This window comes from Nicotiana tabacum, chromosome 13 (assembly GCF_000715075.1).
Source record: "Nicotiana tabacum cultivar K326 chromosome 13, ASM71507v2, whole genome shotgun sequence".
Lineage (NCBI taxonomy): Eukaryota > Viridiplantae > Streptophyta > Magnoliopsida > Solanales > Solanaceae > Nicotiana > Nicotiana tabacum.
Genome location: NC_134092.1, coordinates 12332581 through 12345614, shown reverse-complemented (window position 1 = coordinate 12345614; position 13034 = coordinate 12332581).

Here is a 13034-nt window from a genome sequence, read left to right as displayed (position 1 = left end):
ACCAGGGCGAATAAGAACGAACTGAGTGCAGAACCTTGGTGTAATCCCATTACAACTGGAAAATGCTCAGAGTCGCCTCCTACTGTCCTAACCTGAGTCTTAGCCCCATCATACATGTCCTTAATCGCCATAATATAGGGAACCGACACACCTTTTGCCTCCAGGCATCTCCAGAGAATTTCTCTAGGAACCTTGTCATACGCTTTCTCTAGGTCAATAAACACCATGTGCAGATCCTTCTTTCTCTCTCTGTATAGTTCCACCAACCTTCTAACAAGGTGTATAGCTTTTGTAGTCGAACGACCCGGCATGAACCTAAACTGGTTGTCGGATACAGACACTGTCATCCTCACCCTCGCTTCAATCACTCTCTCCCACACTTTTATGGTATGATTCAGTAATTTGATACCCTTATAATTATTACAACTCTGGATATCACCTTTGTTCTTATACAATGGAACTACCGTACTCCACCTCCACTCATCTGGCATCCTCTTCCCCTTAAAAATAATATTAAACAACCTAGTCAACCACTCCAAACCTGTTCTCCTCATACACTTTCAAAATTTCACCGAAATCTCGTTTGGCCCGGTCGCTCTGCCCTTACTCATCTTGCGCATAGCTCCCACGACCTCCTCAACCTCGATACGCCTGTAGTACCCAAAGTCACGGTGACTCTCAGAATGCTCTAATTCGCCTAGCACAATATCCCGATCCCCTTCTTCATTCAAAATTTTATGAAAGTAAGTCTGCCATCTCCTCTTAATTTGGGCATCTTCCATTAATACTCTACCATCTTCGTCCCTGATGCATCTCACTTGGTCCAAATCCCGAGCCTTCCTCTCTCTTGACTTGGCCAGCCGGAATAACTTCTTCTCCCCACCTTTTTTTCCCAATTCCTCGTACATACGACCATAACCCGCAGTCTTAGCCTCTGTGACCGCCAACTTAGCCTCCTTCCTAGCTGCCTTATACCTCTCCATGCACACTCGCCTCTCCTCCTCACCTATGCTCCCCACTAACTTCAGGTACGCCACCTTCTTTGCTTCCACTTTACCTTGGATCACTTCATTCCACCATCATTCTCCTTTGTGCCCACCAGAGACGCCCGTCGAGACCCCTAACACCTCTCTCGCAGCTTCCCTAATATAGTCTGCTGTCGCTGACCACATAGTGCTCGTGTCACCACTGCTCCTCCAAGCTCCCATAGCCGACAACCGCCCCTCCAACGCTTGGGCTTTATCCTTAGTTAAGGCTCTCCACCTGATTCTCGGTCTTCCTCGAGTAGACCTTTTCCTCCTCTTTAACATAACCAACATCCATCACCAAGAGCCTATGCTGCGCCGCGAGTATCTCACCCGGAATCACCTTGCAATCCTTGCACAACCCTCTGTCACACCTCCTGAGGAGGAGATAGTCAATCTGGGTCTTCGCCATCGCATTTTAAAAAGTAACCAAATGCCCCTCCCTCTTCCGAAAGCTAGAGTTCGCAATCACCAACCCAAAAGCTTTAGCGAAGTTCAACAACGATGTACCTCCTTCGTTCCTCTCCCCAAAACCGAAGCCTCCATGCACTTTGCCATAACCACCTGCGGTCGACTCAATATGCCCATTGAAATCTCCTCCTATGAATAGCTTCTCAACAGGCGGAACCTTGCGTACAATCTCATCTAACCCTTTCCAGAAGCACTGTTTAACCTCCTCATCTAGGCCCACATGCGGCGCATAGGCGCTAACGATGTTTAGGGTGCACTCTCTAACCACCTACTTAATAGTCATCAATCTATCATTCACTCGTCTAACCTCAACCACAGACTCTCTAAGTTCCCTATCCACCAAGATGCCCACTCCATTCTTACCTTTCTGGACTCCTGAGTACCAAAGTTTATACCCGTCCACGTCCCTCGCCCTCGACCCTACCCACCTTGTCTCCTGGACACACGCTATATTGACCCTCCTCTTCTGGAGGATCTTCACCAACTCTATAGATTTACCCGTCAATGTACTTACGTTCCATGACCCAATTCTCAACCTACAGACACCCTTATTCCCTTTACCTCCCTTGCCTCCCGCCCCACCCCCTAAACCCTGCCCTACCTCCCGCCCCACCCCCCGTTCCCCCCGAGGACATGACCTCACTCGACTATCCCAGACCACAGCCACTATACCTACTGCAGAGTAAGGGGAATCACTATCACACAAGGCAACATATCAAATCAGAAGAATACAAGTTGCAACAACATGCACACTAATACGGTAAATAAAGTAGTACGAGGTAAGATGCCAATAATTTAACTCACACAACAAAGGAAAACTGGAAAACGGGAGGTACCAACTCCCGCGAGCAGAAAAAATAACAATAAAAATACCGATACCACGAGTACCAGATATAGAACGAAAGAACGTGGAGCAAGTTTTTCTGAAGCGTGTCGGATCTGCTCAAGAGCACTAGCAAGTCATGCTGTGTTCCGCCGGAAAGCTGTTCGAAAGTCGCCGGAATTTACAAAACTTGCCGGCAATTTGAACACACCGGAAAATAGTCTGTCCTCGCCGGGAAGAAGCTGCACCTGTCCACAGAAACAGACACATCCACACACACAAGGGAGGGGGAGAGAGAGAAAGGGAAAGAGAGAGAGGAAGAATAAGATGGAGCGGGGGTCGCTGGAAAAAGCAAAACCATAAAAAAAGATGAATAGCGAAGATAAAGGTAATGGTATTTTCCAACTCAACGGTAAAGGTACGGCGGCGATGCAGATCTGAAGATCTAAGAGTTGGTCCTTCGCTCGATCTCTTCGTCAAACTGCTTTATCCCGTAAAGGCGAACTGGAAAACCCTTAGGTGTAATGTACAGCAGGTCTTTTAACACTTAACGCAAATCTAGTAAGCCACGACAAAATGGTATAAGTATAAAAGAGAGGATTTGGAAACCAAACTTCCCATTCTCAAACTTTTAAGAATTCACTTGCAATGTTTGCAAAGCCAATAAAATAGTGATGAAAAGGAAGTTAAAAGAATGAATATTCATCTTGGTTGAGATTTTACCTTTAGTTTCATCATTGAAGATCTATTCTTTTCTACTCTGCAAAAGCAAAATTGTTGAAGCTCATAAATCAAAATCAAAATATCTGAGGTCTATTTTATTGCTAAATATTTCATGAGATTGATTATCTTTTTCCGTTGCTCAATTAATTAAATTTATTTTTAATATTTATAATTGTGTGTTTTCTAGAATTTTGACGATGTATGAGTTTGAATGCTGAATTCACATCCATGCAATGTGAATTTGAGAATGACAGTTGTATGAGTCAAAATTTATTTTTAGAATATTTGAGCCGATATAGCATTAAGGGAAGAGTTCCCAAGTTGTCCTTCGTCTAAATGGCCCAAGAAGCAACGAAGTCTGTGGTCGAAGAATCAACGAGAATCGCAGTCTGAGTATCAACAAGGTTCGAGGTCGAGTACTGTTGACAGAGTTGTAACGGCTAATTTTCAAGATATAATATTAAAGTGAATATTCTCTACATTTGTACTATTAGAGTTTGTTATAAATATGTCCCATATAAATAGGAAAAGAGACAATGATATGAGACATGTGGTATTCATTTGTAAAGAATACACTTTGACTTAAAGATTCGGCTCTCACTTTCTAAGATACAAACATCATCTTTTCACCGAGATTCTTGTCTATATTTTTTCATCAGATCCGAGAATAACTCGAATATTCAAGGATTTGTCTATCATTCATCATTTTTAGGAGGAACATTCACTTATTCCTTCATTTCTTGGGCGACCCATTCACTCTATTTACTTAAGCAACATTTTTTTTTTTGATAATTAACTTTCTTTTGTATTAATCACCAACGAAGAACCGTACAAGTCCATAGTCAAGCTAACTCAGCTGACTATCTCAAAATTTAAAAAGCAAAACACAGCATACCTATTTACAGCTAACACTAATGAATCTACTCTGTTCCTTGGTAAAATTGATGTATATAACTCTTAGCTCGAGTAGCTACTCTAACATTGCAGATACATGCTATCTCCCGCACAAGAATAACATTTATTGTTGTTCTTTATCTTTAAATGCTATTTTATTATATCTGGTTTCTAGAGTATTCATTGCATGTTATCGTCATTATTTGGCCAGATCTATGTAATATCTGTTGTTTCTTTAAGATTTTCATCTAGGAATATTATTGTTAGCTAAGATTAACCCTTATTTCAATAAATTTAATTATTTGAACCAAAATTTATATTTTTTTGGTCAAACAACAATTCGAACGAGCTTCTAATCGCTCCTGGCGAACCCGTATACTCAAGATGATATTTACGATCAGAAGACAGAACGAATTTATATCTGCACGTGGTGAATACGTTGTTTGCGCAACGCTTATGAGCAAATATTTGGTTACTCCTGAAACTCCATTAAATGAAGTTGAGATTTTACCTTCAACTTCTCTTGCTAATTTGGTAAAGTATTTGTTAATTACAGATAGTTAGTTATAACTAATTTTGTTTCTCTTTTGAATTTGGTAATTTAGATTATATGGTTAGAACTTACCCATTCTTTTTTTGCTCTCTCCAAATGAAGATTTAGATATATGTCTAACTTTAGAAACTCAAACCTCGTGAGCTAATTACTTTTTTCTTGTTATTTGATTGTTTAGACTTTTTTGAACTTACTAATTTTCTTGGCCAAAACTTTTGAAATTTCTATGTGTCACAACCCTTTAAGGTAAAGTTTTTAGAATCGTTTCTTTATCTAATCTCTATATGTTAGTGTATGAGTAAGTGATGCAACCAAAACATAAAAGGTACTTTAAAGATTTAATCAACATTTTAAGTAGAATTTTATTGCAATTTGTGATCTTTGAGAGTTGTGTCTCCCTCAATTATCATATTTCATTATTCAATTGTATAATATTTACTATGATTAACTTAGGCTCCTATCACCTGAATAAATTTGTGATTTGTGACTTAAAATTTGAATAACTTCACTTAAAATACATCTTTGCCCACAATTTCAATATTCTACTTGAGCACAACAAATTTTCAATTGAAACTAAAAATGGCATGGTTAAAACTTAAAAGATCATTTACAAATAAATGTTTTCAGTATTACTAAATATTGAAATAATTCTTCATTATAAAATGGGCCTAGAAGATGTTTGTGTTGGAATTCAAGTTTTAGTTATCTTTTTTTTTTTTGGGATGGTTACACAAACAGCCGGCCAAATTCATTATTTATATTTTTTAGCTGGTGTACATAAATTATACACAATTATATACATATTATATATAAATTATATATATATTTTACATCTGACCGCTATTTGAATTATTATTATTATTATTATTATTATTATTATTATTATTATTATTTTTTGGGTCGAAGGTAAAAGTTAGTGTTATTATTTTCCTGATTAATTTGGATTCGTATCGGGTAGGCCAACTAATAGAAGTAAAACTCTACCTATCAAGATGTTTTCATCCTCATTGCTTGAACTCGAGAACTTTGGTTAATAGTGGAGGGGTTTCAACCACCCCGCCACACAACGGTAAATTTTAACTTCTCAATTCTATTATATTTCATCTCGTTGTTACCATCGTCCCATTTTTTCTTTTAATATTTGTTTTTGTGCGACCTTCCTTTTTCATTTGCAAGTAATCTTAGAATAAATGGATTTTATATATTTCTTTACAAATTATGTAAAAATTCTTTTCTTTTACTTGAAATGGAAGGACATATGATTGAAGGAATTTTTTCCTAGTAATACTATAATAAAGACTTTATTACCAATTTTCTCTAGGTATATCTATTATAGTATATCTAGGTAAAAATCCCATGATTGAATCCACTTAAGAAGTCCAGTGTTCAGATTGGGCTAGTTCTATTTTGATCGTAAAAATAGTACGGGCTAGCCAGTTTTCGGATTGGTTATTCAAAAATAGTCAGCGTTTGCAAAGTCATTAAAAAATAGTCACTATTTTGCTGCAACACGAAAAGTTCCAGCATAATATACTGGAGATCGGTGCACATGTGTATGAACTTCTAGCATATTATGCTAGAACTCCAACACGCGAAAAGTTCCAGCATAATATACTGGAGATTGGAGCACCTGTGTATGAACTTCCAGCATATTATGTTGGAACTCCAGTATATTATGCTGGAACTCCAGTATAATTATACTAGAACTCCAGTATATTATACTGGAGTATTTTTCGGATTTTAAATAGTGTTTTCGTTCAGATTTATCTTTACATAAAAAATGGCTAAATTTTAATTACTTTTGAAACTATGGCTATTTTTGAATGACCACTTGTAAATCTGGCTATTTTTTAAAAAATTTCATTTTGATCTTAGGAGAAATTGGACCCACCAACCTATGCCCTAGGCCCTTTAGTCCCAGTTGTCAAATTTACTCATGAAAGGATTTGGACAAAATAACAAAAGAAAAAATGACATTGTATAACCGTCGTAAAAATAATAGTCGATAAATGTATAAAATTTGTATATAGTTTCTAGCGCGGGCTAAAAGTGATAATATCCCAATACAAAATTGATCCGTCAGTCAAAGCTAATTGCATTCGATAGCCAAAAACTATATAAAATATGTATATTATATGTATATAATACACATATATACAAAAAATATACTATTTTGTCGGCTATATTTTTTGAAACGGCTAAATATATACATTTCTCGAGGGATATCTTTGGAAGAAGAAATCTTATGATTGTTCGTTAATCAAATGTTACTCTTATGAAACAAAATTTTGCTATCAAATGTAAGGCTGTTGGGATGTTTTTGAGTTATGCTTCTTCCTTTACAACGTGGCTACTCTCATGCAATATATGACAGATTTTTTATGCAGTGTTAAAATTGTCATTTTATAACCTAATTTCTTATCCCCATTTAAGGCTGTCTGATGACTTTCTTATTATATAATCCCAAACTTAACCGATAAAAAGTTCCAACCTCACCAATTTTTATTTTTTATTTTGGTTTTTAATAATCTTGTGTGTCCAGAGAAGAAGCCTTTTATTATTTTTTTCTTTTTCTCTCTTTTTTCCCCCCCCCCCCCTTTCTGATGTCATACAAAACACTTGTAGAATTGCATGTAGATAGTAGTTAAGTAGATTACAAGAAACATTAATAACAGAGTTATTTTCTTTTTGTTTTGGGTTATGAGAATTTGTTTGTTCTACCATTGGTTACAAAGTCCTTTGAATTACAAGACAAATATTCAAATGATGTGAAAAATAGAACAGAGTCTTACACTAACCAAGAATGTTTTATAGTCATGACACTTCTATATATCTGATTATACTACATCTATTTCATTGTCTATGCGACTAGAATTTTAAGTTCTATGTACTAAAATTTTATACTATTAAGCCGCTTAAAAAATAACTACAAATTTCTACTTGAAAAGTGGAATTAATTTCTGAAAAATAAGGTAGAACACTGCATTGACACAATGTAAAATGCACAAAAATGAATATAAGTTAAACCCTTTTAATTACTATATGTGTTTCCCCTTTTTGAAAATTATAATTAACCAGTAGTATAGTCAGACCTTATAATAGTATCGCCATATAACAACCATTCATTATAAAAGTCAAGTTTTTTATGAAATTAATTTTCATGCTATGTTATAATATATGTTCTTTATAACAACACTTTGCTATAACAACCAAAAGAATCTGAAACAAATAAAGATGTTATAGAGAGGTTTGGTTGCAATAATATGTATAGATTAGAGATAATTCTGCATTCATTATATAATCAATCCTTTTATTAGATAGGTACGGAGAAGTACAATTTTTCATTAGATCATTTAAAGAAAGTTAAACCTCAGAGGCAGTGAATTACCTGAATTTAGATTACATAAATCTATTTTGCTTTTGTTGAATAATCTATTATAGACATCCGTTACTTCAATGCTATAGATATGAAGTCATTAACTCATAGTAGTTAAAACATAAATATGTAAATAACACTCTGTTCTTCAAGCTATAAATACCCCATTTCTCTTTCACCAATTCCACAGTTCATTACAAAACAACTTCCTAGTATTGTAAAAAATTTCAAAAAAATTAAGTTTCTATTTCAGCTATTGATCTCTAGAGTTTTTCTTTTTTAATCTGTTGATTTTCTTTTCAATCACATTTTACATACACATTCTTTAATTTCTTGTATTTTCATCCTTCAATTGTATCGTCATTATATATTCACTAACAATGGCTTACAAAAATGATCGTCATTTCAGCTACTATTCATCATTTCCTTTTCGTAGACAATTTGGGCATGAGGCAGGAGACTTTCACGAACTCATCGATCAAGCCCTATACGAATCGGATAATTTTCGTATGTATGCCTACAAAATAAAAAAATGCCCTAAATTCCGTAGCCACGACTGGACATCTTGTCCGTTCACTCACCGAGGGGAAAAAGCGCGCCGTCGCGACCCTGAGAGATATAACTACTTGCCAATTCCATGTCCAAGTTTTAAAGCAGGGGAGTGTGTTAAAGGAGGTGGTTGTGAACTTTGTCATGGGGTTTTTGAGTATTGGCTTCATCCTGCTAAATACAGGACTCACCCATGCAATGCGGGTACTTTGTGTGAGCGAAAAGTCTGTTTTTTCGCTCACACGTTAAAAGAGTTACGTCCTGAAGTTAAGTACAATTGGTGCTACGTCTATTTGTACCCTTTACACATCCAGCCTTATCCTGACATTTTAATAGAAAATGGACCAAATGGCGGTTGGATGATTATTCCTTCTAATCCTCCACCACCCCCACCCCCACATTACTATAGTACTATATTTTATGGACATGAGAATTCGTGGTCAACTAATAATCCTGAATTCTTGATCTCCTCTTCTTCTTCTACTTCTTCTTCTCGGCCTCAACAAAATGTTGAAAATACGACAAATTATGAGTTATTTGTCCCTTCTACGTCTCAGTCTCAACCAAGAATTGAACCAAAAGTTCAAAATCAGACCGAATTTTCGCTATTTTCAATGAGCCATACAAGGTTAGCTGAGGAGCTGAAGAATTTTGAGACTGGGAATTCTTCTGGTAGGGTAAATAATGTGCATGATTATAAGGGGAAAAGGCCTGTGGAGTGGGAGAATCAAGATCAAGAATTTCCTAATATCAATTGGGTTTCTGACTTGTTGGTAGACAAAGTTTGAGGCAACAACTTGTGGGCATATCTTATATAAGATGAATGGTAGTAATTGTTGTAATTAATTAAACAATGAATGATTATTAATTGCTTGGAGATCGTATTTATGAGTATACTTATGTTAGAACTTCTAATTAGCCATTTCTTAACAATGCCTATAATTTGTATAATTTTGGGATTGATCTTGTCGTTTCAAGAAATTAAACTATCAATATAGTTTAACAGGTCAGGACAAGTACTTACTATATTTTCTAAGCTATAACTTGTTACAAGTCAATTTAATATGACGATATAAAAGAACTTTATAGTGTCAATGGCACCGAAGTTGAATTTTAAAATAAAACGAATGATATTGCATGAGTCTAAAATAAACTGTCCCATTACAAGAATCCAACGTGAAATTTGTTATCTTTTTCACCAGGTGTATAGCATGCATTTTATATAGTTAGTGGCTCAGGATATAATGACATGTTGTAATAGCAACTAATAATGATAGTGTTGTTGAGATGAGAATACTCTTAAGCATACAAAGGAATTGTCATGAACCGGAATTTCCACCTTCGGAATCGTGATGACGCCTAATATTTCACTTGTTAGGCAAACCAATATTAGAATAGTTTTTAGACATCCTTAACAATTTCAATTAACTGAAACCGAGTAAACTGAATAAACTGAAATAGAGTGAGAAAACCCATAATAACAGAAATATCTAGATACAATCCCAGAACTGGTGTCGTAAGTGCACGAGCGACTAGAATAATAAAGATAATGGTCTGAATAAAAGTAAAACTGTCTAAAATGAAATAAACAGCTAGGATAAGGTAGAAGGGGACTTCAGGGTTGCGAACGCCGAGCAGCTGTACCTCAAGTCTCCATTAGGTAATCAGTCCGAGCAATCTACTGACCGCCGCTAGGACCGACTCCAAAATCTACACAAGAAGTGTAGAGTGTAATATCAGTACAACCGATCCCATATATTCTTTAAGTGCCGAGCCTAAACTCGACGAAGTAGTGACGAGGCTAAGGCGAGTCAATTACAATAACCTGTACGCAGTATAATAATAATAACAGGAAAGAAACGCAGGAAAAGTAAGGCAATTAACTTATGGAAAAAAACTCAATTCTCAAAATCAGTAAAACCAGAAATATCAGTCCTCAAAATTTCGTAAGAACACACTGAAAGCTAACACAATGCACGTAGAATTCCAAACATACAATCCGTTGCGGCGCGCAACACGATCCCACCGTACAAGCACAATCCTCCCTTATTGAACCATATCAATATCAAGAATAACATGTAAAATCCGTTGCGGCGTGCAACCCGATCCCACCATATCATCAGAATCAATATCACAATCCTCCCTTATTTCACCATATCAAAATCACATATAAAATTCGTTACGGCGTGCAACCCGATCCCACTATATCATCAAAATAATTATCACGATCCTCCTTTATTTCACCATATTAAAATCACATTAAAATTCGTTGCGGCGTGCAACCCGATCTCACCATATCAATACCAATCCTCCCTTATTTCACCCGTTGCAACGTGCAACCCGATCCATAAATAAAATCAGTAAATGTACGCAATTCAACAACTCAAACCACAAGAATCTCTACGATTAAAGAATATAAAAACAAGCCATAAAGGGACCTCGTACCAAATCAAGGAATGCTACAATTAATACAAAGCAACAAGACAAGTCAAATATATGTAAATTAAAGTATACAAGTAAGACAATTAAAGCAAGTAGCAATTAATCATGGAAGCATGTGAGAAGCGAACATTTTAATATGAGAGAAATAAGTGACAATTAGGAGGTTAAGGCATAGGAAGCAATTAAAGCATGTAACAGTTAAGACATGGAATAAAATAATTAATGACATACGGTAAAGCATGGAAACAAGTATTTTGACGGCATATATACACTCGTCACCTCGCATATATGCCGCTATACATGTAATTCACATAGCACATAGCTCAAGGGTTCCTAATTCTCTCAAATCAAGGTTAGACCCAATACTTACCTCGCTCTACAAGCAAAACAAAGCTCAACGGGGACCTTTCCTCTAAAATCCACCTCCAAACCAATCGAATCTAACAAAAAATGACTCAATAACATCAAACAATGTTAGGAAAATCAATTACAACACATAAAGTTAAGATCTTTACACATTTTCTAAAAAGTCAACAAAAGTTAACCCCGAGCCCACTTGGTCAAAACCCGAGATTTGGACCAAAATTTAATTACTCATTCACCCCCCGAGCCCGATTATGTGATTAGTTTCGAAATCTGACCTCAATTTGAGGTCTAAATCTCAATTTTATAAAAATCCCTAATTCTTCCTTCCCTAATTTTCTACAATAAAAGAGCATAGATTAAGGTTAGAAATCAATGGGTATTGATGACAACGGAAGAAAACGAGTTAAAGTATACCAACTTATGAATTGGTGATGAATTTTCTCTTCAAAATCACCTCTAGGCCGAGCTTTAATGAAAAGATGGTGAAAAATGGGTGAAATCCCGTCTTTGGGACATTTTAAATCACTGGCGTCAGGTCTTCATCGCATTCGCAAAGGACTTGACACGATCGCAAAGCACTGCGGCCCAAATGGCCTTCGCCTTCGTGGTGGCTCTTCCCCCTGGCCATCGCGTTCGTGACCCAATGATCGCATTCGCGTAGAACACTAGCTCAGCTTCCCCAGAATCCCACAAATCGTCGCGTTTGCGAAGGGTAAGCCCCCCCTCCCAAAGCTTCGCGTTCGCGACCTGTTCCCCGCGTTCGCATAGGGTAAATCCATCCCCAACCCAGGTTACTCTTTGCGATCACGAAGAAGAGTGCACCAGACACCAACAGACTCCAAAAACCAACAATGTTTCTAAGTTCAAATGGTCCGTAGCCTGTCCGAAACTCACCCGATCCCCTCTAGCTCCAAACCAAACATGCACACATGTGAAATAATATCATACGAACTCGCTCGCGTGATGAAAACATAAAAATAATACTTAGAACTACGAATCGGATACCAAAGCAAATGAAAATTTCAAAGAAACTTAAGAACTTATAATTTTTTATCCGGATGTCCGAATCACATCAAATCAACTCCGTTTTGCATCAAACTTTGCAGACAAGTCATAAATACTGAGATGAATCTATACCAAGTTTTGGAATTGAAATTCGAACCCGATAGTAACAAAATCAACCAACGGTCAAACTTAGGAATTCTTAAAACCTTTAAATTACTAGTTTTTAACAATTTACGTTAAATCAAGTTAGGGACTTCCGAATTCGATTTCGGGCATAGCCCAAGTCCCAAATTACGATACAGACCCATCGGGACCGTCAAAATACTGATCTGGGTCCATTTACACATTTTAAGGGACGATTTCACATTTTCATCAATTTTTCTCATAAAAACTTTTCGGAAAAAGACACGGACTGTGAATGCAAATCGAGGAAGTCTAAACGAAGCTATTCAACACAAAAATAAAGGTTAAAATTAAAATTGACCTATCGGGTCATCACAGGGATGAAAATCATAGATGCATTTGCAGAGGTAAATTCTGGATTTGAAGTTTATGGTTTCTATAGCGATATTTTTTTTGGGTTTCTACAGTGATATCAGAGAATGGGTACACCAGTTTCCATACGAAATAATCTTAACCTCTATTTTTGAGTAAAAGCTATTATTATATTCCCGAGAACCTAATCTTAACCTCTAGATCCACCACTGGCCATCTGGAAGAATGGGTACACCAGTTTCCATACGAAATAAAATTGCTCTAACAATTGTTTCAAATACAGAAAAGTATTATTTTTATGGAGCGGACTAA